This window comes from Parasteatoda tepidariorum, chromosome 10, assembly GCF_982258835.1.
Source record: "Parasteatoda tepidariorum strain Cologne lab strain chromosome 10, Ptep-v5.0, whole genome shotgun sequence".
Classification (NCBI taxonomy): domain Eukaryota; kingdom Metazoa; phylum Arthropoda; class Arachnida; order Araneae; family Theridiidae; genus Parasteatoda; species Parasteatoda tepidariorum.
In genome coordinates this window covers 96,508,175-96,530,133 of record NC_141764.1, presented here as the reverse complement: position 1 = coordinate 96,530,133, position 21,959 = coordinate 96,508,175, and the positions used below count along the sequence as shown (strand labels likewise).

Below are 21,959 nucleotides of genomic sequence, written 5' to 3'. Positions count from 1 at the left end.
AAAATATTATTTTTATATTAATAATTTATGTTTATGATATACAGCATAAAAAATAATTGCCTATTTCTGTGTTAAATGTAAAATATTCTAAACAAGGCGAACTAAAATATTCTAAACAAGGTCTTACAAACAATAATTTTTCAAATTTACACTTATTTGGAGTTACTTAGATCTAAAAGAAGCAGTTAGTCATCATTAAAATTTTTTAAATTTACAAAATCAATTATTGGCGAGGCATGACGAGGATCAATTATTGACGAATTAGTGATTAATCAGCCGACGAGATTAAATTTTAACGAGGATGTATTTGTAGCGTTCGTAAGTTCTGATTTGATACCTATTTAATATAAAAGTTCTGCTCCAATGCACTTATTCCACTGAAAAAAATCGCACTAACCTCAAATTTTGAAGGGTATGTATAATACTTGCATAAGTTGCAAACGTCTGCTTTTTTCATAATAATTATTTTAATTTTATCTTATTTTCCACCTGAAATAATAGCAGAATAATGAATCACTTCCCAATTTTATATAATTTTACCCAGAGTAAATGAACGAAAATTGGCACAATTTCCGGACTCTAAACTGGAAAAAACCCTACTGTTTCCAGCCAAATAATCCATCTTGAACTTAAATCGTGCCTTACATAACGCATACTTTGTAGACAATTGTTTCTAAGTGTTTGTTTGCGTTTTATAGGCTTAAAAACTTTATAAATCATTCTAAAGTAACACGAAAACAAATCGAGCTTATTAACAGAAGTCATGAAATCAGTGAAGCGTAGCATCGTTACTTCCTCTCCATCTAAAAATCCAAACGCTTTCGCTGCTCGCAGCAACGCTTCGTTATTCAGTTTCTCCAGATATAAAATTAATTTTAGATTCATAATATCTCCATGAATCACGCGTGATACAGATAAAAGTTGATTGGAAACAAAAACTTGGTCTGTTAACTTCATTGGATACGCTCTGCTTGTTGCAAATTGGGAAGACGTCTTATCTGTGTACGTGGATTAAAGGAATTGAACTATGAGACACTCGTATCGGATTTATTCCTCGTAAAAGAACATTCTCTTTTTTCTGATCTTATTTTAACACCGAAAAAAAAACTGTAATAGTCTCTTATGTTACGCAGTTTTTTAACAAACGTGTTTCGGATGTGTATGCCAGCGGTCCCCAATTTGTTACGGCTACGGAATCCTAAAGGATAGAGCCTCTTTTGGCGGAACCCCCAAATTAATAAATAAATTTAGTAGCTGTGTATATCTTACCGTGAATGATCGAAATCAAGAGAATGTCGACTTACACTGATGAATGTCACCAATCACACAGTCGCTTTGGTGAATGTCCGAAATATTTGTTACTTCCGATTTGATATTAATTTAATCGTTGATATTATTATATTTATTCGATATTTTAATATATGCTGCACAGAGATTAGGAGAAACTTCAATGTTCGGAGTACCGGTTAAATGCATGTTAGGCAGTGGCACTTGACCTTATAAAAAACATTGATGTAGGGCATACCGGGCAAATGTATACCGTGCAGTGGCACTTAACTAGACCTAATATACATCTCGGATGTTTACCAAAGCTACTACGTGATTGACAACATTCACCGGTGGAAGTCAACAACCACCCATTTCTGTCATTCACAGTAACTATCCAAAATAGTAACAAAATATAAATTATTTTGATTATATTTAATGTGTAGAATGACATTGTTTCAGTCTTATAAATAATAGAATTCAAATTATAAGTTTTATTTTAAAGAGTTAAATTCGGCTGCCTGGAGGGGCATCTAGACTAGTTCTGTGTTTGTGTTTGGAAAATAACTGTAATAAATGTTGAGAATCTCTATCGTGGCTCAGAGGATAGAGCGCCTAAATCCAGCTTCTGGCTCGCACCAAGCACAGTGTTGACGTGAAGTATCCTCCGTGGTAAACGCATCATGAATTAGACTCCCCTTGCTGTCAGGCTAACCGTGAAAAGTTCCCGTAGTCTTCCTCTAAATGTAACGCAAATGCGGGTTAGTTCCATCAAAAAGTCCTCCACGAAGGCAAATTTCTCCCAATACTTGAGCCAGGAGTTCGCTTGTCTTCTGAATTGCCTTCAAAATGACAAGCCTACGGAGTTAGACATTAGTAGTCGTAAACCCAAAATGAGTTGATTGTTCAACGATGGCTATAAATGAAATAAAAAATATTTCACATGGGTATAAATAAGCCGACTGCTCAGCTCTCTTCTAATTTAGGTAAATTAGGAACGAAAACTTGTTGGTGAAGGATATTTACTTCCACTCTTTAAAAGTGTCACTGTAATAGAGTTGCATTTAATATGATACTTTGAATTTTTCATATGTAGATGTGGAAAAGTTACATAAAATAGGTCAAATTATAAACCAAAAAAAATAAAATTTCGTTACCGATACAAAATACTTTTTCTCGATGCGGAGGAAGTTGGCATCTCAGCACCTTGTTATAATTGCACTGTACTGAGTTTTTAAAAAAGTTGGTGAAATTAACGGAAAATCTACGGATATTAGATTATAGTTCACTAACGTTTTTTTAAAATATTTTGTTAAATTTGGAGTAGTTGTCATCGCTGCATAGTCTGTAAAAAAGTGGTTTATCTTATATCAAAAAAGATTTCTAAATTAAATATACATATTAAATCTGACCATCAGATTTCTATCAGTCAAGTGAAATTAAATTCTTTAACTTATAAAATTTCTAAAAACCAATTGCTCTTAATTGTGGCCACCCTGTAATGCTCAAATCATAATAATCCTTTATGATTAATGCATATGCTTAAATCATAAAATCACAGAGGCATATTTTTCGGTACAAACTGATAAGTTGATATAACTCAGTAAAAAAATATATTTCAAAACTACCCACTCTCAATCATACATAATAACCTTGTTTCAAACAGTGGGAAAAACATCCATTTATTTGCATAAAATAATTCCAACAAAAGCAATGGTCAAAACTTTAACTTAACAAAGTAAACAACATCAACACTGCTTTTATAAATAATGAATAAAATAATGATTTTAAGTTCTGATAGACTCGGCCTTCAAAATTATCGTCTCATTTCCCATTTCAGCTTTATACTGAATCTGGAAATTACAGGTTTAGTTAATCATCCGTTGTTGATTTAAATAAGGATGGTCTCGGGTGGGGCAAGGACAAAGCATCTCTATATAAAGATGTATCGTTTCGGCATTACGATAATCATCTGATTTATTGCAGACTTTTAGAACCGTTTTTACATTTCATCCGATTTAATCATGAATAAAGTGGTAAGTTTTTCATGAATTTCTTCCTTCTCCGAAAAAAGCTGTTAAATGCTCGATCGTAATATTGGTACACACAGGACAAAATTATTAGCCACTATTTATTAAAATCTATATATTAAAAAATTGCTAAAATGACCCAGAGATTCCAACTTGATCCGCTTTGTAAAAAAAATATTTTCCAGGGCAGTGATTTTTATTTTAAAAAATTTTTTCACCACTACATATAAAAAATTAGAAGCATCCTATGAAATGCAACTTAACTGCATTATATTCTTTCTGAAAGCACACTTTAAAAATTCCATTGTAAATAGTGCGAATCATTTTCAGTTTTTCTTTCCCGATTTAATTCCCAATAAATGAGTCGTCTTTCTGTGCACCTGCGATGATGGTACTGATAGGGGGGGGCAGGCAAGGCAGAGGGATGATGTAGTTTACTCCCGTGTTAGTCACTGATTTCGATTGTTTGCGAACTTGTACTATCTCAATCGGATCCGCTACTTGTAAATATTTCTTTTTCGTTCTTGCAAAATATTGTATTATATTATTTGGATTTTTTTTTCTTTGTATATAATTCACATTATTGTACTTTTAACTCAAACTTAATTGAAGAGGCAGGTGCCGGAATGAAGATACCTCGAAATTTACCTTTATATGAACGCATGCATTAACGCGTTGATTGCCCCGATAGTTTTACATGGCTTGCTCGTCTGGCCACGCGATAAAACATTACAAATTTTTCTAGCTTTTAAAGGATTTAGCAAGAAAAAGTGGTGAATTTTTCAAGCCTACGAATTGTTTAGATAGTGGTGGATAAAAATCTACTAAATTGAATTTTTTAAACCAGGAATCATAATTAATAAACTACCACTTGAAAATATTTATTCGTTGTCAGGAGCAAGTTGGCATCTGTGTATATAAATAAAACTACTTTTGTGTGTTCTATATTACATTTATTTCTTCAAACCATTTTAGTAACGATAATAATATAAATTAAAAATTCACTCGAAATATCCAACACTGAAAGCCTCCACACGGTTTCGTATCGATAGTTCGATCAGACAGCTAAAAATCTATATGCTAGTTTACGAAAGACCCATTGAATGGAAAATCTAGTAAAAATAAGAAAGTGGCAGCAAATATATGTTTAAAAATTTGTTTAATGTATGAATATCATTGGTTTGTCTTATTCATTTGTCAACCACCGCACATTCAATTCTCAAATATATATGATAAATTTCTCTCAATTACTTTTAAAATAAAATTTGAGTTAATGCGCACAACGGTTCAGTTTTTAAATAGGGTGCGCAGACTACTAATAAAATACCGTGCGGAGGCTTTCTGATGTAGGAGGTGATGATTAATCTCATGTTTACTCTTATAAAGAGTAAGTTCAAAATTGTCGACAGATTTAACAATAAAATTCGCTACCAATTTATTAAAACTTTTACAGAAAGCGGAGCAGTTGACATCTCTGATAACTAACAGATCGACCGTTTTTTTTGTTGCCGAAAATGTAGCAGTAGAAAGTATATCATCGACTATTATTTAAGCTGTGATTCCAAAATCTTAATTTATGTGCTTTCAAAACCTGTTATTCCAAAACATTTTTCGGGAAAGCTGTAATCATACCCGGTCCAGGTTACGTTAACTCAAAATTTCAGGGGAAGTAAATTTGGTTATCAAAGATTACATTCAAATTTATTTCACATTAAAAAATTAATCCCAAGAAACTAGAACGGTGAGATATTGCCTGATAGAAAACTTCACTTCAAAAAGAAGCAAAGTTGATATCAATTTTGTAATATAAATATTACAATTTCAATTTTGTATATTTTTGAAGCGTATGAAGTTTTCTATCAGGTAATAATTTCACATTTCTTATTCCTTTTTTTAACTTATGGTCGATAATATTTAAAAGTAATCTAATTAATATAAATTCATCATGCATGATTACAATTATTTCAGTGTCATTTTGTAACGAACAAATTCTATGTTTGTCCATAAAAATTAGTTTTATGTTGCATTATTCGTTAAAAGTTCAAATTCTGAATTTTATTTGTTGACTACTACTATGTGCATTACTATGCATTATACCATGTATACAATACTATGTGCAATACAATGTATAAATACTTAATTGGAAAGGTCAGAAAATTTTTCGTCATTTTAGAAAAAAAAGAAACCTAAAGTGTTTACCATATCCCATAAAATACTTTACATTCATAATATCAATATTAATAATTTAGAATTTTTATTTTTTGAAAAAGGGGGATCACATCTTATAAAAGAGTGGTCAAGGTTCAATGATATTACTTTATGATAATTTTAACTGCTGTGACATATAAATAATTTAAATACTTATGAAAAATAAAATACACAATACACAGGGCTGTCAACTACAACTCCTTTTGAAAAACATTTTATAGAGTAGTAAACAAGTAAAAACAAAGTTTCCAAATTTTTCGGTAATTTTGCAAAAATTTTAAAAGTCTCATCACGATGAAACTATTCTCAGGGGTATCACTTGCTCGTAATGGTGTGGAAAGAATATTTAAATTAAATTTACAAAACAAAGATTCTTCCACTAAAATTTCAATTTAGCTACTACTAGAAGACATTTTCCTAAAAAGCGTAGGAAGGTGGCAGCCCCCTGAATCTATAAGAGGTGAGGTATATACATATACCTCTGAGATTCTCACTATAAAACTGGTGAAATATCAAATAAGGAGTAAATTTAATTTGTTTAAATTTGCTCGCATTTAAAAATTGTGTAGTGGACAAAACGATTTTTAATCTAATTTATTCAATCAATGATAAAGTGCTAATGAATAAAATTTAACACTACTACAGACGTTTGAGAAAAATATTCTGACAAATCGAGAGACGATTGCAGGTATGTTATTTATACATTTATTTTCCCATACTTAATTTATAATTTTTTATTTATTAAAAAGAAGTCCCATCTAGCAATATTTATTTTAATATTAATTTTCTTTAAATTGTCCTAATCTAATCAGAAACAAGCTGAACTTTGTTTTCACTTTCAGTTTTATCAAAGCATTGTCCTAAGTGAATAGACATGCAATTAATAATGGTAGAATACGATTCTAAAGTTTTTCTACTATACATTTATAATGGAACTACGATATTAAAACTTTGTCCTAAATTTTCCTTACGTAATATTTTAAAATGTATGGCTATTTTTGTACTATTGAAGAATGTAAAAAACATTTTAGACAATTCTAATAAAGGTAAACAAAAACAAAGCCTTTTAATACCACCTTTTATTTTAATTTATATTTCAACATATCTATTTTGTGATAAACTTAAGACTTCCCCCCCTCGGGAGTATTCCACCAATTACTAACTCTTAACATAGCTAGAAGTAGGACAGCACTATAAACTAAAGTCTGCTGTTGCTGCTGTATTTCTCTGACCATTCTGTATCACGCTGACCACTTATACTGCCATTGTATTAGTCGCCCATGGGCTCTATTACAGATGAAAGAGTGAAGAGACTCTGTACACAACTTCAGTCTAAGTCTATAAAATTTTGATACTTAATTATATGAGTTTTATTTATTTTGGTTTTTAATTCTTCGCTTTTGTTTGTACTCCTTGATTTTTGTATAGGCTAAGGATTATTTTTGATAATTTTTAATATTCCCGTTTTATTTTTTTATAGGTGTGCCTCGTTGTCTTGTTTGCCATGCTGTCTATAGCATTTGCCCAACTGCCAGTTTCAGGTGGTTTTAAAGATCATGTAGGTAATTATTATGACTACACCACAGGCCAAGTCTCCAGCGCTGTCACAGGCAAAGTGTACCAAGGTGTACCAGGAGTACCAGCTGTCCCGTTACCCTATGCACATTATCCATACGCAGGAGTCTATCATTGGTAGATTTATATGAATTGGTAATGCTTATATTTTTTTTTAGAAAAGATATACTATAAATCATTCCTTTTTAACTCTTCCTTTTTAACTGTCACAAATACGTGTCTGCATAAAAGCGTATCAATCAGGGTAAAAAGATAAAACTGGTAATCAAAGCAGTTCTTAAGCAGTTTATTTGTGGACAGGGTTATAATTGTTTGATCTATTTAATTCACCATTACTTTAGTTCAAATTAAAAATTGTATAGTTACAGTTTTTACACACGTGGATTGGATATGCTCGATTTAAAGTGAAAGCAAAAATAAATCTGTCAAATTAGCTATGCCCAAACTTAAGCTACTGCTTTTTATTTTTTGCCATCCTGATACTGATTCCTTACGAATAAATTTATGACTTACCTGTCCCGAAAGGGTTAAATTTACATACACTATTAAATACCTAACAAAATAAAAATTAAAAAATAAATAAATTTTCAAACGGTACTTAAAGCCTCTTATTCTCATTTTGCCCTACTTTAATTTTCTGTTTGAGTTTATATGGACTTCCATATAATTCTAAGGTAGGTTGCAATCAGTTGGACAACATTAGTTAAAAATATAGAGTACAGTGGTTCAATTTTTTTTCGTGTATGAAAATATGACTTCCGTCGTTTACCATATGTAACAATTGATGCAATGTAGAAAGAAATATTAAAGTGGTAGCTCTAAGCTGTGCTGAAGCTCTTATATTATACCTAGGGAACCCAAGGCTATAAATAAAATTAATAATAACAGTAAATTTATGTTAGAACTGATAGGATTTTTTTTAAAGATACCACATTAACATGAAGAATTAATCGTCCCAACTTAGATGATAGTTAGTAAAACCGACTAAACTCCGATTTTCGTTACATTTCAAAAATTATATTATTTTAAGTTAGTTAAAAAAAAAAAGCTGCCATATAAATTTGCCCAACTGAGTTAAGTAAAAGAGCCAAATCTTCTCTTCTTCGTACTTTTCTTTTTAACGGAACGCTCTCTTGCGTTTATTTCATATAGAGAGAAAAAATTACGAAAACCTCTACTGGTTATTTCGATAGAGATGGAACTCTAACCCATGATCCGTCTATCACTTGAGGTACTTTTGTCAAATTTGTGAATGATGCAAGTCATGGGTAATATGAAAAAGAAACGTCCATCTCTTAGATTTGAATCTGTATTACCTAGTGTCTGAACTAGGTTCTATCTACAGAAAAATTTCCTCTCTTGGAGGGTTACATTCTTCAGGTAAATACAGGTTTTCCAACCTTAACATGGTTTTTCGAACCTCTTTCGCCAAGAAAAATAAAAAAGCCACAGTTCAAGTACCAATTAAGCCAATGAACTTGAAGCCAATTATTTTAAACTGTATATGCCATCCTTCTCTGAAGAATTATCTGGACTTAAGAATGGACAAATAACCAAAATATTTTAAAATTTATTGAACTTATTTGAAAATTGCCAATTTGGAGACATTTTTTCACCTGGAAGAAACTTATCAAAATCAATGTCTTATTCCCATTTTGTTACTAACTTTAATTATCCATCTGATAAGGCTGCATTGGAGTTAGTTTTTTAATACTAAAAAAATTAGACCACAAAACTGTGTCTTTTCTCCATTCTCACGTTTTGCACCACTTTCAGAATAAACATAGAAGGCTGGCTAAAGATAGGTTTAACTTAATCTAACAGTCCTGAGTAATTGTTGCAAACGCATATCAGTTATGAAAATAGCACATTATTCGCAAAAACTCATTATTTCATGCAACTACAGAGATTTCGAAAAGCAGTCTTAAGATATCCTACTATCTGACAATCACAAAATGAAAAGAGAGACTGCTTGTCAGTGAGAACGGCGGGCCAGATCTCGTGATTGTATTACTATAAAAGTTATAATCATATCTCGTTATAACCTTTGAAAAACTATTTTTAAAATATTTATTTAGAAGAAATTTTTCATCATTAATAATCTTAATTTAGGTTTTATGTCCGTCAGTTGAATTTGCATTCCTTGTACTGTATCTAGTTTAGTTATGGATTTAGTTTTTGTGTGTATAAATAAGCTGAAAATGAATAAAATAGGCCGAATAACGATTTATTTTGAAATCAAAACTTAAAAGAACTATAAACGTTGAAAAGGGTTATTAGGAAGACATATTTTTCGATTAAAGAATTTAATTATTTTATTTTAATTTGAAAAGCGCAATAAGAAATACTAAGGCAATATTTTATAAAGGTTTGTTCTTTTCATAATTTATTCAATGTAATGTTATTAGAAATATTATATTTTCTTTTAAAAATATTTCATTTCTATTTCATCGAAATTTTTCTTAAAATAATTTCAAAAGAATGAATTATAGGTTGGATTGAAATATTATCAGAGGTTTCAAAACAGAGGATATAAAAAGTACTAACTCTTGGAACCTACCCCTGCTTGTAAACGGAGCCCTAGTGTTGTACGGAACACAATTTGGCTACCGCTGGCGCGAGCTGTTCCAAAGCTTTTCAAGTCATTGTGTGGGGTTATTTTATTTTAATAAAATGTATTCTTTAGAAATGCTTTTATTAAAAGAAAATAGATTTATGCCTTCTTCCCTCTTTATTATTATAATATTTTTGCATGAACCCTTTCCGAAAGCTTTCTAAATAGACGTTCAGACGTAAGTTTTTTTCCACGTCTTTTACAGGAAGAGAAGAAGTTTCCTTTTGTTTAGAAACTCAGTGTATATTATATGAATATAATGATGATAATTTATCACACAATTCAAATACTTAAAGCGGCACATTAAACATCTTAGGTAGTAACAGTTTCGCTCGCAGATTGTGAAATAAATTTAACTAACTTCCTTTCGCTAAATGGATAAGGAAAAAACAAATTGCTTTTAATTGAGCTTAACTAATTTAGGACTCACCTCGTTTGCAAGTATAATTGACCATTGTTTCAAATATGAGGAAATTGCCCTTGCAAAGAGAGATTTAGTAAATTTAATTAGAGTAAAAAGAAAAATATTCCTATTTTCAGTTCAGTGTTACCTTTATTTTTTTTAGAATCATAAACATCGTTAATGATTCTAAAGTAATAATAATAAAAATATGACCTTTTGAAATTCCTATTTTATATTAAAGTATCCACATTTGACAGGGAAGATAATGGTGCAATATCTGAGAGCTGATTTCAAATCTATATTAATGTCAGTATAATGTAACTGATTAAAACACAAAGTACTGGCAATAAAATCTAAACAAAGTCAAGACAAAGCAAAGATTTTTTTGCCGGAACGATAACACGAATTAAATTATGATAAATAATGGTTCATATGGTAACAAAGTAAATAATAGTTCGGTTAATTATCGAAGGGTAAAATAGCAATGTTTTACCCTTGATACTCGCATGACTTAGCTTTCACATTGAAGTTATACATTGCAGTACTGCCACTGTATAATACCTGGAATCGCAGAGAGAGTACTGTACTTTTTATCCCGATCGTCGTTGACCGCAATCTCTCCTAGATTTTCCAAATATATATAAATACCTTCTGAACCAAGTTTAATTAAAAAACGGTAAAAATTTCGAGAAACAGCAATAAAAAACACTCTTTAATTGCATGTAATTAAAAATGGCTAGATAAAAAAAGCCAATTTTAAATTTTAACAATTAATATAGAATTTTAGAACCTTTGTTTTTTCCTAATAATTTGTGATTGTTCTAGAATACACCTCTCAGTTATTTGATCTTTATTCTCGTATATATATATATTAAATATTTTTTACAAATATTTTATTTTAGTAATTTTTCTTTTTCTCTTTCAGGTGAATTGTGAAAGAAGAGATTGAAGTATGATGGCTTCTTCTTAAAATAAACTAAAACAAATTTCTCAAAAACAAATTCTCATCAGGCTATGTGCAAATGCATTTGAAATAGAAAAAAAAGCTGAGTTTTGTCATTTTCATTTGTTATTTGGATGTAAAGTAATTCCAAATAAAATATACAATTATTTTTCAACCTGTAGCATTTTGTATGCGGAGGCATGATATATTCGTTTTTAAGCAAAGGGCTTAAATTATATTCCCCTTCCTTATTTGCAACATTTTACGATTTTTTTCAGTGGGAGCTAATTTATTTTCTTCTTATTCGATTGTTCTTTTAGCAAACATAATTTTAAATTAATTCGACAACTACATTGGATAAATAACTCAAGCAACTTTATAAAAGATTTGACGTTAATTGAGCTCTATTTTTTGATACTAGCTGAATTAAGTAAATACAAATTATGCAAGCTTTCTTAGTATTCTAGTTCCGCTGGGGAAAAAAACTCCTACAAAATGCTTAAAAGTAGGAAGCGGTGCAAGTTGCTACAAGAGTAGTGTTATCAAGTTTAAGATTTCTACATAAGATACGGTTGAAGCAAATATAGAAAAATGAGATATTTTCATAAGTTAGTTAAATTAATTAACTGATACAACATTGTGCATGGACCTGCTGGTCTGGAAAGAAGAATATCTGATGCCTAAGAATTTCATCTTTAGAAGAGGGAACACTTCTATTAGGTAGAAAGATCATTAGGAAATAAAATAGAACCAGGTGTAATAAAATAGAAAATATATGCAACTATTTACATATTTACACGTGATAAATGTATTTGCAGGGCTGCCAACCGCTACATTTTTTGCAAATATAATTTATAGAGTTAAAATTATAATTATAAAAGTAAGAAACTAAAGCTTTCAGAATATTGGTAAATTTTGTCAACATTTTGAAAGTTCTACCACGTTCACTAGAATTCATTTTGCGAAAAAAAGATAATTCTGTTAACCATAATATATATATAAAATAAATATTTATAAATTTGGATGTGAAGTCAATATATAGATTAATTTTTAAACAAATGGTCGGTAACAGAAAGAATTATCCACTGAATGAAAATATAAGCACACTTTAATCTCTTTTTTTTCTTCTTTTTTTTTGAAACAGAAAAATTTAAAGTAATACAAAGGCTCTGAATAAATTCAAAAAAGCAATTTCATTAAACAACCAAAATTCATTCCAATACTAAACAAAATTGAAAATTATGACCTTAAATTAGCTAATTAATTAGTGTAGACGATATTTTAAGAAGTTACACAGAAAATCAGACACAAAAACGTACATTCTCTAAATAAATATACTTTTTTTCTCGCTGCATTCGATTTCTTGAACTTCAGAATAAGAGGGGGACTCAATTTAGAAAATTTGGTCCTTATTGTTTGGTTGAGAGAGCGGTATACAGTTTAGAACAATTACTATATTACTTTTTGCATAACTTGAAAATTTTTTTAATTAGTCGAAAAATTCTTTCACGTAATTATAAAATGCGTTCATCCAGAGGTAATTCCATGTTAAAAATAATAAAAAAAACAATTTTGAATATATATTTATTATTTTATTTAATAATAGACTAAAGAGTTATTAGATGAATTTTACACCATTTCAAAAAATGTAATTTCATATGACAAAATTGAAAATTTGAGCGAAATCGGTTGAATAGCTCTTGAGAAATCAAACTTTAAGCTTACCGACCTTTCGTACGATTCATGTTTTCTCTAGATATAAATGAGTTTTTACTCCGTTCTCGTTTTACCTTCCTCTAATAATAATTATAAGACGTTATTTTTACTTCTCATGTTTTAGAAATCCGTATTGTAGACGTAATTTTTAGTAATCTCTTGATACAACTGAAGTTTTCTGTTGTTAGTATTGTAAACAGACACTACTACAGAATTTCTGTAATTTTAGAAAATATTTTACCTAGTGGTAGCCAGATTATAACTTAACGTATTCATGATTTAATAGACTAGGATTAAAAGAGTTTTGCCTTTTTTTAAACAGATGCATTTAAGGTCAAATAAACGAAGGCGTTTCTTATTCTTATCAAAAATTTTAGAAATGCTATTTGTTTCAAAAGATTATGATTTTTTTTCTCCATTCCACTCATGAATAATTTGAAATGTAATTTATTGTAATAATTACGATTAAATAATTGGGTACTTGTACTTTAAGAAGAAGAAGATCACAATACCTAAACATGTGACCTATGACGTCAGTGCCAGTTGATCGTTCATAAGCAAAATGGCGTGTCAAAGTTGAGCTAAGTTTCTATACATAAGTTACAGTGTTAATTAGCTTGAAGTTAATTAAAAACAGCACCACATCATGCATGGAATTTGTTGAAATATAATTGTTTCTCGTCTACGTTTTTCATTTAACTTAGATTTACTATTTGTTTATGTATTTTATTGTTATTGTGATTTATTTTTGTTTGCGTATACCTAGCAACTTCGATGCAATATTAGTTAGTTTATGTTCTACATGGTGTCGTTGCTGTCTTTGCGTTAAGTAAAAAATATATAGTGGAGGAAGTGAAATCTTTGTGTAAGAATATAAAGTGCGTCACCTAAGAGAATCGATATTTAAAGGGCTTGGTTTACTCGAAACAGAATGAAAAGAACAGTTGCTAACGTAAGCAAAAGTCACGTTTCAACGACCAATCAGGAGTGAGATAGCCACACTACGTCATTTGCAGGTATACCATTAAGGAGATAGTAAATAAATAAAAAAAAGTATTGTGTTTCTACCACTTTTTATATTTTTTAGTCGCCTGTGACATCCCTGTTTTAGGCATACTCTCCACATTTGAGATTCTTACAAATTACGTTTTTTAGTGGTAGTTAATTAAAGCAAATAAAATTTTAATTAAACTTGTATTCGGAAGCTATAGCGTATGAGAAACCCTTGATGATGAATTCTCTTTCGCACACATTTAATTACATTAAAAGAGAGTTCAGGAAAAGCTAGAGTTAACCATGAAGTTTCAAATGTTGAAACTACGGAAATTCCACCTTGTATGATTTAAATTCTTACCTCAGAATTCTTATTCATTTCTCTTCAGACTCAAAAGTGTTTCGACTAGTACTAGTAAATAGACTTTATTTTTCATGTTTTAGAAATACTTGTAATCTCCTGTTCAGTATTTATATGCATACTCAAACAAAACAAACTTCGTATAAAATGTCTTAGAAAAGGACTTTTTACAACAATGGTAAAATCTCTTAAAATTTGTAACAATAATTAATGAAATATTTTTATAAATTAAAGGGAACAAAATTGATATAATTTACGGAAAAAATAGTTAAGGGAGTATTTTTCTGAATTAAAAGAAACATAATTTATATAATTTATAAAAATAATAGTTAATGGAGTATTTTTCAGAATTAAAGGGAACGGAATTAATATAATTTACGAAATATAATAGTTAATGAAGTATTTTTCTAAATTAAAGTGAACAGAACTCATGTAATTTACAGGAGAAAAAAAAACTGAAGATTCGTGTCTAACTCTTTAAACTACTGCAAGAATTTATGTATGCTTCACATCGATCTTAGATAGTCATCTATAAAATGGAGTTGGATGACTGACCCAAACTCATTCATCCTGTCAGTAATAGACAGTGATATAGATAAATTACATAGAAATGAAAAAAATTTCATTTAGAAGAGAATATCTTTGTTCCGGTACCTTAGACATAAAAGTTTTGAATGTATATTTTTTTCCTAATCAATAAGAATTAGTTGATAAGCTAGATAATTCGGAGTTTTTTTTTTTATTTCGAGTTTTATTCTTCAAATTAGCTGTTCTAACAAATTTGTTTCTAAAATCAAGAAATTTTATTTAAAGACTACGGGGCTAAGTTCCCTGTTCGCTACCGCTCACCAACTTCTACAATCGTAATAACTGTTGTTTTTTCAAGGTAAGAAATTACGGTAAAAAGCATTGGCATCCCTGAGTGCATCATCCGTAAAATCCATTTTACCATTTTTAAAGCAAAATTTTATTTATTTAATTACGGTGCTTCAGTAATTTAACAGTAAATCTTACTGTAAAAATTATGCTACATCAGATTTTTTGGTCCGTAAAATTTGACGGTAAAAAATACCGGTATTCAGGATGCCAGTATCTTTTATCATAATTTTACATGCAATTTTTTACAGTGTGGGTATAAATAGTTATATATACGAAAATTAAAATTATTCGCTTACGTATGCACTAAAAAGAATTGTGTTCGCTTACTCAGGGTTGCCACATTTGACTAAAATGCAACTATTTTTTGCATAAGGCGACTATGGCAACTTTTTTTGCCTGAAAAGGCTAAAAAAGCAACTGTTTTCAGGAAAAGGAGACTATTGGAAAACTTTTCTAAACCCCTAGCGACGTTTTTTTTTTTTTTTTTTTTTTTTTTTTCATAAATTGAGAAATCTGCATCCCACAAGATAGTTTTTGAACACATTGAACTTTTTTTCTCATAAAAAATAAAAAATATAGAAAATTTTGAATTGCAAATTTGAGTCTTCACTTTTTAATTCGTTCAATCTGACCAGACTCCATTGTAAGTCTATTTCATTTCTCGATCGCCTTTTCAACGATTATTGCTACGAAATTCCGCATGATTATTTAAAAAAAAATAATAAAAAAAATTAATACGCAATTACGATGCGTGAAATTCGAATATGATCGAGTAATCACTTTTCATGTATATAAACATTTACGCTTACATAAAAATTATCATATTTGCCACCTACTTGACTGAATGGATCATGGTATATGACAATTAAGTCAGTAAAAAAATTTTAGTCATATTTTTGATAAATTTTTGTTCTTATTTAGGCAACTATTTTCCTAGTTTTTGGCTACTATTTTCATGTTTTAGGCCACTAAAAGCAACTATATTGTTCATTTTTTTTTTTGTGTTAACCCTGAATATGTAACTTATACCTTATTTACGTCTATTTCATTTCTCGATCGCCTTTTCAATGATTATTGCTACGAAATTCCGCATGACTTTCAAAAAAAAAAAATTTAATACGATATTACGATGCGTGAATTTCGAATTTGAGTAATCCCTTTTCATATATATAAACATTTACGCTTGCATAAAAATTAAATATTTGCCACCAACTTGACTGAATAGATCATGGTATATGACAATTAAGTCATTAACAAAATTTTAGTCATATTTTTGATGAATTTTCTTCTTATTTAGGCAACTATTTTCCTAGTTTTTGGCTACTATTTTCATGTTTTAGGCCACTAAAAGCAACTATATTGTTCATTTTTTTTTTGTGTTAACCCTGAATATGTAACTTATACCTTATTTACGTCTATTTCATTTCTCGATCGCCTTTTCAATGATTATTGCTACGAAATTCCGCATGACTTTCAAAAAAAAAAAATTTAATACGATATTACGATGCGTGAATTTCGAATTTGAGTAATCCCTTTTCATATATATAAACATTTACGCTTGCATAAAAATTAAATATTTGCCACCAACTTGACTGAATAGATCATGGTATATGACAATTAAGTCATTAACAAAATTTTAGTCATATTTTTGATGAATTTTCTTCTTATTTAGGCAACTATTTTCCTAGTTTTTGGCTACTATTTTCATGTTTTAGGCAACTAAAAGCAACTATATTGTTCATTTTTTTCTTTGGCAACCCTGCTTACGCTTCCCACGTCTAAATATTTCTCTTAGGATTCCTTTAAGATTTATAAGTGAACATAAATAATTTTTCTGAGTAATCATTTTTTAAAAGAAAAGCATAAAATTAAAAAAAAAATTAAAGGGTTAATAGTATAACAAACACACCGAAATCACAATTTCTATTTTCCGTAACAATAGTGGGCGTTATTGTATTTTCTGTTGCTTCCTAACATTAACCAGAGATCCCAAACAGGGGACTATTTATTTGTAAACACCTTATGAAAGTGGATTTATTTATAAACAAGGAATGGATTTAAGACATTAAATTATCTTAAATGGAAAAAAAATTTCTTGTAATTTATAGAAATGAGCTTGGAAAAAAATTTTATATTTTGAAAATAAAATAGTCTAGAAAAATTGGCGACTGTTTGTTTATTTTCGCTGAAAAGAAATCTCAAAAAATCCAAAATCATGAAAGATAAGCAAACGTAATATTGTAACGGCCCCTTTGCTTAAATCATAATGATCTAGGAAACTTCGAAAAAAAAAGTGTTGGTTTCGTTGCTCTTCTTTATCAGCATCACGAATTTTTCAGGTTTATTTGCATGATAAACGCTTATTATAATAATCAATATTTGAATAACTACAACCTTTTCATTAGAAATTAACAACTTAACGTGAAAAGAAACAGAAAAAAAATCTTTTTGAAAGTTTATATAGTAATTTTTTTTTTCTAAATCGTTTTATTACCATAATTCTTTCTCACCGCCTACGGAAGAAAATGTAGAAATAAGGGCACTTTCGCTGAAAAAGCACAAAATAAAAGAAATTCAAACGTCTGGCACGCCCTCGTTATTTAAGAAAGGTTAATTAATCAGTGATATAAAATAAAAAAGTCGATCTATTGACGAAAAGTTGAATTATTACCACGTGGTAAGGAAACAGAGATGCCAACAGCTCCGGATTCTGCAAAACATTTTATGAATACTTGGTAGAGTAGATATGAAATTTTCGGTTAGTCTTGCCAACTCAAAATAATTGATTTAGACCCTAATTATATATAAAATATACGAATTATGAATATAATATAACAAATATATTAAAAGAATTCTTAGTAAATATGGATTTATGACTAACATATATTTGTATCACATGTAAATACATAAAAATGATTTGATTTATATTAATTAATGAAACTGTGTAAAATTGTAATTTCCTTTCATTCCTCTGCCGTTAAAAAAGCCACAGTTTATGAATTTACCTAAAATACCCCAGTATATGTTACGTACACACTTAAATAAACTTAAAAACTGGTACATTAATTAAAAAAAACTATGTAAAATAATAGTTTTTGATTGTTCTTCTGCCGTTAGAAAAAGATGTCTTTTATATGGTCATTCCAAGTGAGCTTATTATTTAATGCTAGGTCAATACAGCAAATAAATATTTTCGAGTGGTAATTTATTAATGTGTGAATCTTGGTATAATAAATTCAATTTATTAGGTTTTTATCCACCACTATTTCTAAATAATTCAAAAGATTATATAATTCGCCACTTTAGTCTCAGTCATGCAACGAGACTTACAATGTAAACAAAATTAGTTAAATAGTTGCAAATTTTAGTGTGTAGTTGTTTACCGTTTTTTAAATTGTTATGGCGAGTCCAGAGAAGTTGGCATCCATGGAGAATGATTTCCCTTTGAATATGATTAATTTGAAATGAAATTTGCCGATAACGTGGTGTTGTGTTGTCTACGTATTTATAAGGAGAAAAAGCAATCCTATACTTGTTTCGAATTTTGATAAATATAAACTGGTTCAGACTGGAGAGATCAATTAATTAATTTTCAAAATTAATCGTATGGAAACAATACATTTGTGCAATACACAAAATTGTATTAACAAGATTTTTTTTTCTAATGCCCGCCTGTGTTAACATCCGTCAATTCAGGCATCTACAGGCGATTTTGTTGACCTCTCTTACAGGGGCACCACATTAGGTGGGCCAACGTCGCTCCCACAGTAAGGACAGATAGAACAGAGAAGGAAAGAACATCCATACCTTGCCCGGGATTCGAACCTAGAACCTTTCTGTTGCGAGGACAGTTCCCTGCCACCTACACAGGCCGGTCGGCTGTATTAACAAGATTCAGTGGTTGAAAAAAATATGGAAACGCCTCTATACTAATTCTATGCATTTTTTTTAACAACAAATGTTTTAGAAGATTTTACGTTGCAAAATTTGAAAGATCACGCTTAAAGCTTTTGGAGAAGCAGTCATTTTTAACCGTGCAAAATTCGAAAGGACCAACATGAAGAAAAGAAGTTAACTTTTTTTCTTGTTTAATATCAGCAGTTTTGAAATCATATTCCATATGATTACGATATTTATATAAAATGCTTTCAAAATTACTGTAGTATTAGAAAATTTTAAAAAAAGCAACAAACTTCTAACGCTTATTGTTGGATGCATATTTTACATGGGTAAAAATGGCACCATTTTTAAAAGCTTCAAGCATGATCTTTCAATTGTGTTGACAGCATTGAAATATAAAATCTTCTAAAACACTTGCTACTAAAAGAAAGTTTACTAAGAGTAAATATAGAAATGTTTCCATATTCTTGTCGAATTCCTGTAAATATTTGTAGGTAGGTATTTTATTTACGTCGTACGAGAGCTGCACAATGGGCTATTGACGACTGTCTGGGAAACATCCCTAAGGATGCTCCGAAGACATGCCTTCGCAATTATAATCCTCCCCAGAGGGGAAGGCTCCTCTGCTTTGATAGCCCGACGACCTGCGAGCCAAGTCGAGCACTTTACGGTAGAACAGTTTAACGAGGATCGATACCGCTCACCCTCGGTCTCTACGCAGGCTGATCAAAGTGGTCACCCACCCGCTCTCTGACAGCAGTCAGTGATGCTTGACTTCGGTGTTCTACTGGGAACCGTGTATTTTCGATCAGTCCGGTGCGGGACTATAAATATTTGTATTACTAGTATCTGAAAATATGTTACTACTTCTTTAAATGAAAGTGTAAGTAAATAAAATTATGAACTTAGTTTAAGTGCAATTTCCTTCCCACTTTTTTTTTAATTTTTATTAAAGGTACTTTTTGCACCTGAAGGTTATTTTTGAGAAATATTACGTAGACTCAGTGCCATCAAAAAAGGGACGACTATTTTATTTAATATATACTATTTTACTTAATAAACGACTATTTTATTTAAGCCAAAATAAATTTATGAAATTATTTATTTCTTCTCTCGACGTTTGCAATAAGTTTTTGATTTAAAAAAATCAGGTTCATAATTTGACTGTTACTTCGCTAACAACATTGCCCTACTTGCTCAGCGTGATCGGAATTATTAAAAAAATATAAAAGTTTTTTTTTAATTGTTTAGTGAGATATTATGACGTATGCATCTAGTTATTTTTCGATCTATAAAAAGCAAACATTTTTTGTTTTATCAGCCAAAAAAAGCAATTTACTTTTTAGAAAACTTTGTCTATTTTAATATCAACAAAATCCACTAACCCTAATTAAGTTTCATTGCCTTCTATGCTTATTATGAACTATTTAAATGTAAAGTTTGAAAAAAGAAGGAAAAACAAAACATTTTAGATACGCACTAATTGATTTAAATAATTTGATCAGCTAAACTAAAACCTGAAAATTAATGAGTGCAGATAATAACGAATTCATACTCAAAATATTTTCAATTAATAAATAAATAATTCCTTATTTTCTGACAGATATAGAATTTTGGCATTCAAAATATGAGAGGAAGAGGCATTTTACGTAATATGGAGCCAATAGTTTGGTTAGGAGAAAGTTCGAAAATTTTAATGACTTAATGTAAATTTCATTTTTTGCGCATTTAACCCTCTCAAAGAAATCTTATTTTTAAGTTTATATTTCTTCTGAACTAGTTCTTCAAACTTTAACCCATTAGGGACGGTTGATTCAGAAAAGCATTCGTACAAAATCAGAATCAAGTTGTAATTAAATAAAAAACGGTAACTTAAATGTAGTCGTTGCTAATTTGACAGACTTACTTTGCTTTTACTTTAATTATTGTTAGTTTAATCATATATATAATCAACGTTAATTCAAAGTATAACTAAATAGTTTTATTTTGAACAAAGTAATGGTGAATTAAATAAATTAAACAATTATAACTTCGCCCACAAAGAATTACTGAAGAATTACTTTGATTACCAGTTTTATTTTTTTACCCTGATTGATACAGTTTTATGCTGGCACTTATTTGTGACAGACGGCTCGAAAGGGTTAAAATTTGCCATTTTGCATTAAAATTGCGTAAAAATTTGTGTACCATACGATTAAAATTGTTTTTGATCACAAGTAAATTGTAATGAAAAATAATTACAAACTATTTTTACATGGATATCTTTTGATAAACGAGCTTTATAAAGTAACAGAGATACCAACTGCTTCGGATTTGACAAAAAATTTTAAAAAACGGTGAAGAACTACAAACTAAAACTTGTAGATTTTCGGTTAATTTCACCAACTTTTTAAAAGACACAAGGCGGCTTACCGATTTAACACTTTCACGCCGGGGTGACCCACCGGTGGGTCAAGCTAGATTGTCTCATCTTGGCAGCGCACCGGAGTAAAAACTGGTAACAATAAATTTCTTTTTTTAGTTTTTTTTCCGGGAATAATAAAAATCCGTAACTAACAATTGTTTTTAACGGATGCAATTTTTATATTGAATTGCTTCTTCGCCGTGATAAATTTCCTTACAGTGAATTGTTATTGTTGAGAATAGATTAACTCCTCCCGAATATTACCTAATATTGAAATAGCTCTTCTACCAGTATTTTCACTTTTCCCGGCGTGAACGTGTTAAACACAATGTACGGAGTACGTATCCCGAAGGGCAATCTGCTCCTTCATCTAAATTGAATATTACAAAATGAGGGAACAGGGTGACAGCAGGTTTCCCAACTACTACACTTTTTGAAAACATTCTCTAGAGTGGTAGACAATTAAAAACCAAAGATTTCAGAATTTTTGGTAATTTTGCCAACATTTTAAAAGCCTTACCACAAAAGAGCTAGTACAAAGTGGCTTTGCATATGAACTTTTAAATCATTTACGTGTGGAAAATAAGTTTAAATGAATAAAAATGTATACATTTAGACAAAACATAGCTGACAGCAGAATGAATTTTTGCAAAAAGCATTGAAAGCT

At 29.9% G+C, this 21,959-nt stretch overlaps 1 long non-coding RNA gene across 1 annotated transcript; it reads left to right on the top strand.

Annotated features, from left to right (window-relative positions):
- The first annotated feature begins 3,136 nt into the window (after positions 1-3,136).
- Positions 3,137-11,214, top strand: LOC107448081 (uncharacterized). Its single transcript, XR_001584620.4, has 3 exons — positions 3,137-3,302; positions 6,985-7,214; positions 11,022-11,214. It is a non-coding gene; the product is annotated as an uncharacterized LOC107448081 (long non-coding RNA).
- The last annotated feature ends 10,745 nt before the right edge of the window (positions 11,215-21,959 follow it).